This window comes from Zonotrichia albicollis, chromosome 1 (genome assembly GCF_047830755.1).
Source record: "Zonotrichia albicollis isolate bZonAlb1 chromosome 1, bZonAlb1.hap1, whole genome shotgun sequence".
Lineage (NCBI taxonomy): Eukaryota > Metazoa > Chordata > Aves > Passeriformes > Passerellidae > Zonotrichia > Zonotrichia albicollis.
This window is the reverse complement of record NC_133819.1, coordinates 127152864-127159349: the sequence shown is the minus strand read 5'-3', so window position 1 is coordinate 127159349 and position 6486 is coordinate 127152864.

Genomic DNA, 6486 nt, shown 5'->3' with positions numbered 1-6486 from the left:
GGTCTCTTCCAACCTTGATGATTCTGGAAAGGACGTCTGTAGGTCACCTGCTTCAACCTCTCTGCTCAAGCTTTGCCACTTAGAGCTATTTTCCCAGGACTTTGTCCAGGTATTTTTAGAATATTTCTAAGAGACAATTCACAACTTCCTTGAAAAACTTGTTCTGGTGTTTGGCCACCCTCATAATGAAAGTGTCATTCAGCAACAGTGAAAAGAGCCTGACTCCAGGTATGACCTGTCCTTTAGGCATTTATGTATAGTGATGACATCCATCATGCTGTTTCACTTCTCCAGACTGAGCAGTCACAGTTCTCTCACAGCCTTTCTTCACAGTGTAGGAGCTCCAGCCCGTTCACCATCCTTATGGCCATCTACTGGACTGTCTCTGCAGGCCCATGTCTCTCTTGCAAGGAGGATTCCAGAATGTGACACAATATTCCAGGTGTGACATCACCAGTTCAGAATAGAGGGGCAGGCTCTCTTGCAGCCCAGGACACCATTTTCTATCTGTAAGAGAACATTGCTGGCTCATGTTGAACTTGGTGTCCTCCAGGACCACCACGTCGTATTCTGTCAAGCTTCTTTGCAGCTGAGCTGTTGATTGAAGCTCACATTGATTTAGCCAAAATTTTAAAAGCCTTTTAAACTGTCTTTAAGCTCTAAGAAGTAGTAACCAACTCTGATATGTTGTCCTATTTGAAAGACTACAGTGGAAGCAAACATTTTGAAACATTAATTTAATTACATTTAAGAGGAATAATTTGTTTTCAAGAACTTCAGTGAAGAAACTGTGCCTAATTGAGAAGGTTCATACAGAACTTAGGAATTCCCTTCAAACTCTCCTTTCTATCAACTGTAAACATTTACATTAAACTCTGGACTTTCCCCATTATATTTTACTCTCCAGAGCACTATCATTCAAATGCAAGATTAGTGGATTTGGTCTGTCCCTTATTTCTTCATAAATCCCTCCAGATTTTAGAGAAGGGCCATGCATGCAATATGTAGAAAAGAAAATGAGATAAAAATAGCTAGATTTTTGTTAGAGAAATAGGTTTTCCACCTCACAAAATTTCAGGCAGAAGATCAATTTCTTCATTCTGCATTTTTCTCTCTTAACTGTTCCTTGCTTGTTAATCTGTGTTCCACTGGAGAACTTTTACAAGTTTTCAGAAGTGGTATACAATATGCAGCTGCCTCATCAAAGGCATCTATTGCCATTTTAAATGCCTCACTGTAATCAGTCATTTTAGATAGGTCTGGCAGATTAACAGATTTTTCAGTGGTTCTGTACACTTCTTACCTGGTGATGAAAAGCAGGTGAGATATCCTTGGACTCCTGAAATTGCTTTAAAATCTTATCTGCATCCCACTCCAAATGCTTTCTAGCTTTTCAGGGAGTGTTTTAGATTGTTCTAATGACAAGACCCCTAATTGTTTTTTTCCTTATGTAGTAAATTGTAGACAGTTTACTAAAAATTAAGTTCTATTTTTACATAAGCATGTGCAGTACGGCCATGGAGGTTGAAGAATTATAGCTTGATATTTTATTGCCAATTATTGATCCTGCATGTATAATTTATAAAACTGCATTACACAAATTATGAAGAAATGTGATTTATTGTTGGCATGACTGCTCATTATATAGCAGTCTTAATTGGTTTTCTTCTAAACTAAAACTAAAAAAGTGTGTGCATATATAAACACATGTACCTTTCAATTTTAAAAGACCATATTCATGTAAAGGATACAAAAATTCTTGACTTGCAGTTAATTATCTAAGCTTTCATATCAACATTAGTTGATAAGAAAACTAGTCTGCTGCACATTGATGTAATGAGACTCAAATAATTAATTCTAATACAAAGGTCTGATTTGACTAGAAGAAAACTATTAATTCACCTGGATTTCATTTCCAGACAAGACCATCAATTTACAGGAAGGGGTGCCAGCTTTGAAGATCTTTTAAATGACAGAACAGCTTTACGAATGTCTGTGAACTGTTCATCCAGAGTGTTGTGCTGCCATTCAGAAGGATCCTGACAGGTTGGAGAAATGGGCAGAGCATAAAATTCTGAAATTCAACAAATACCAATGCAAGATCCTGCACCTGTGGAGGAATAACCCCATGCATCTGCGCAAGCTGGGGCTTGACCTGCTGGGAAGCAGCTCTGAGAACTCTTTTCTTCACAGGAGCACAGTTTTGACAAAAGCAGCCAAAGATGAAGGTGTTTCTCTTCCTCCTCCCCCCTTGTCAGTGAGACCAGTCGATGGCCCTTTGTACGGTTCACCTGTGGCAGCTGGGCTTGTAGGGAGCCTGATGTCTCACGCACAAACAAGAACCTGACCCTCCTGTCCTGGCATGAGTGCTTCACTACAACCTGACCTGCCACCTTCCATTCCCTTCTGACAATATTTGAAAGGAAATGGGAAGTTAAATGCCTTCTGTAAATCCCTAATTGCATTAATCAGATGAGGCTGGAAACATGCACTCTTTTGAGGCTCTCAAACTCAGTGGTCACATTCTTTTTACTGGAGAGACTGAGACATGAGGGAAGACCCTAAGAAAGCTGAAGAACCCTGGTGCTCAGGTGTCACCTGAATACTGCAGTAGCTCAGCACAGATTTTTGGAGACTTTCACTTGAATGGAAAGACTTAACTTTTACTCTGATCCCTCTATAGCTATGTAAGTTGTATTTTGTTGCTTCTGTATGTTGAAAATAGAGCAGGTGGACTGTTGCACTATGGACATACAGGCTTGGTGCTCTATTTTTTGAAAAAAAATTGTTAATAAGATGAAATTTAGAAGGATATTGAAAAATAAAGAAGTAGAAATCTCAAACGAAGGCCTATAACATTTTTAGTGTAATTTTTGTTCTCTGTTTTTAAGGTATAAACAAAGAACACAATCAAGGCCTATAACATTTTTAGTGTAATTTTTGTTCTCTGTTTTTAAGGTATAAACAAAGAACACAATCATAGAAAAATGATGTAGTATGAGATGATGTTATGATTAAGGTCAATAGAAAACAAAATTATTTTACCTTATAATTAAAGAATATTCCTGCTGCTATTACTAATTTTTCATTCTCACATCTAACTTACCGGGTAAAAATGTCTGAATTTATGTTTCTTTTTTCTGGGAGCTGTTAAAGTTTTTTTAATTTTAAAAAAAAGCAAAATTCTTTCAAACTGCATCTGTGATTCATAGTGTTACTGAAAACAATCTCTGAATCTATGATTGTGAGTAATTAGATCAGATTTTATGAAAGAAACCTTCAATCACACTTAACTAGATACTCAAGAGAGTTCAGATATCTTTTATATATCTTTTTAAAAGTAAGATGTAGATTTCAAAGTTGTTCAGGGGCTCAGCATTCTTATTTTTTATAAATGTAGCTGTATGTGATTTTTCTAATCTAAATCAACTAATCTGAACAGAAAACATTTTAGAGCATCTTCATTTACCTTTAAGTAAGAATGGAGCTTTTTGCAAACACTGATCCCAGCTACAGGTGTCGAGCACATCACAATCTGACATTTTGAGAAACTTTTAGTATCCTCATTTCTTTGGGTTGCAATTTAAGTTGAATGTCATTGAAGGCATTCTTTAAATGAATTCCCACAATCATTGTGTGTGAGTCTATCTGATGATTTATGCAGGTTTCTGTGGAGATTTTATACTATTTTTTAACTCAGTCGTGGTTCCTTTGGTTCAGTTGTGTAAAAATAGTGATCAAGACTGAGATACTGGAAGTTCCAAAAAATAAAAAAACCCTGAGAAAAAATGTTATGGAAACTGCTACTAAATTTAATTGATATATGATCCATTAATATCTGATGCTTCAAGGAAACATTATCAGCAGGCTTCCATTTAATGCAGTTTCTTCCATTAGTATTCGGTGAAAAACATTAAAAAGCCCTGAAAATCAGATATAAGTTAAAAGGTTTTAAAAATTTTCTAAATGCTATCAAAAGAAAAAAAAAAGAAAAAAAGGAAAAATACCTTTGTAGCAATATTAAATTGCTGGTTTTTAGGTTGTTGGTTTTTTCTAGAAATATTTCACTAATACTTGCAGACTTTTCTGTTGGATGATGATGAATCAAGTCATCTTAGGCTGTTATTTTGATGCTGTTGGATACCAGGAAAGATTTCCCAGTTCTCCCTGAGATTTCTCTCTTTCAATTTTTCATTGGTTTTTTTAGGACCCACTGTAAACAAAGAAACTCACCACGTGGAAACCCACATATTTGGCCTGAAAAAAGCTTTGTCTTTACTGAAAAAGTAAACAAGCAATTGCTTCTGCAGCGTTATGTTTATTAATACTATTCCTTTAGAAGAAACAAGCTTGATGCTGAAAGGAAGGTAACTTTTCTCATGGAAGTTTCTGAGCTGATCACAATTGTCAAGCAAACGATATCATTTTATTTTGCAGATTTACGAGACGCAAGAATGCATAGCCTGAATATTATTGGTAAATACTGGTGTAGAGAAAAAGGAAAAAATCCTTAAAAGAATTATTTCAAAGAGATTCATTGCAGAGCATTTATCTGAGCTTTTTGAGACTGACTAGAGCAGACAAAAATCTGCACTGGTAGCATAAAATGTTAAGTGGCTTTACCAGGGGTAATTTAGTTGGTAAACTGTATTATTTGAGCCTTTCCTTGAGCATACTTTGGCTTTTGAATAGTGCTTTGTTCATTCCATAATAATAATAATTTAGACTATGATTCATTGCATTCTGTTAAAAGACATAATAAATATAGATCATGACATTACCACAGGTGTTAAATAATAGTGGATATTTTTGACCAAAAAAATTACTACTCTTAAAAATTAATAGATGACCTCCAGGGAAGCTGTGAGTAGTCAGTATCTATCATGAACATCATAATGGTTATGATTTCATAGTTCCACTGACCACAGTAAATTATTTTGACAGTCCATGCAGTTTATCTACCACTCAAAGCTTTTATTTAGTTACAGAAAAAGTTGTTGTATCTCATTCTAACAAATAGCATTTAAAGAGAATAATATTTTAGCCTATAGGTAAAATGATCAGGAGATCATTTGCTGTTCTGTACTCCACACAACAGCCCAAAGAGGACCAGTGCTCCAACAACCAGTATTTTAGATCTCTGAAGACCGAGTACTGAAGAAATTCACTTAAATTTCACTGATAAAGTGCCTTTATAAATTAATAGTGTAATCTCAAATTATAATCCAATGCCTTGGGTTTGGTTTGCTTGGTTTTTTGGGTACAAAACACAATAGAGATGCAATTCAAAAGATGAAGAGTATAAATACATCTTTATGGATAGAATCCTTCCATCTTTCCATTTGTATCCAGAAAATCAGTGTGACAAGAAATGCTAAAAATGTTGATATATTTTCCCAACTTCAAAATTGCGGCTAAATACTCCATGTCATCATCTCTGAAGCAAAAGTCCTGGTTTAGACAAAGCAAATTTTTGACAATATTAACCCAAATGTTAAAATATAAGATGAGCTTCTATTGTTGCCAAAAAGCTCTGTCACTAAATTTGCAACCTAAAACCTTTCGGTTTTAGATTTACTAGGAAATGGTATGGCCTTCTGAGTAGTCAAAATATAATTTATAACTTATATTATTACATTTCAGAGGCATTTCTTCCATTTGCCTAGCCACATTTGCATTGCACTTTTAATAAAAGGGCTGTAGATATTGTACAGGAGGGCTTTTCAGTCTGCTTAATAGGCTCTTAAACAAATATAGAAAATTTTGGATTTTTTCAAACGTCTGGTTGTTCAGTCTGTGACAGGAGGAATACAGGACATAGTGGTGACTAGTAGGTCTCTGTGCACTTTAAGTGTGAGGTAGTACAATAGATCACCAGCTTTCAATCATTCTATTTATCAACTTTTAATTAGATCCTTTACAGCTACACGTCCTTTGACCTGAGATAATTGATCATTCATTGTGGTTTTAATAGGTTTCATCATAATAACACTTGGCACTTCTATAACACTTGAGATTTTTCAAAGTTAAATATTAAGTAATAAACCCACAGAAAGCCCTTTGGGAGTTAATAGTAAGTAAATACTTAATTCACTTTATAAAACAGGAATTCGGGAAACTTGGAGTGATTTGACCAAGAACAGGGAGTGAGTGAGAAAAGACTCCTTAAACAGAATCCAGGAAAAGCTGATGAAGTGGGCTGAAAGTAATTTCTAGTATTTTACTGAAAATTTTGATAATTTGAAACATTTTATTTCCAGATTTGAACTAAAGCATGGGTTTGTTTCTGAAAACAAAATAAAAATAAAATACAAAATAACATTACGCATATATAGATATGTTAACTTAAATGTGTGTTATTAAAATAATAGTTTTAAATTAATTTTTTTTTCTTGTTAACATGTCATAAAGCTGGCTCTCCTATAATTCTATTCTTTATGGCACATCTGTAGCTTGAAAGTAATCTGTCAAAGTTGCTATAGACAG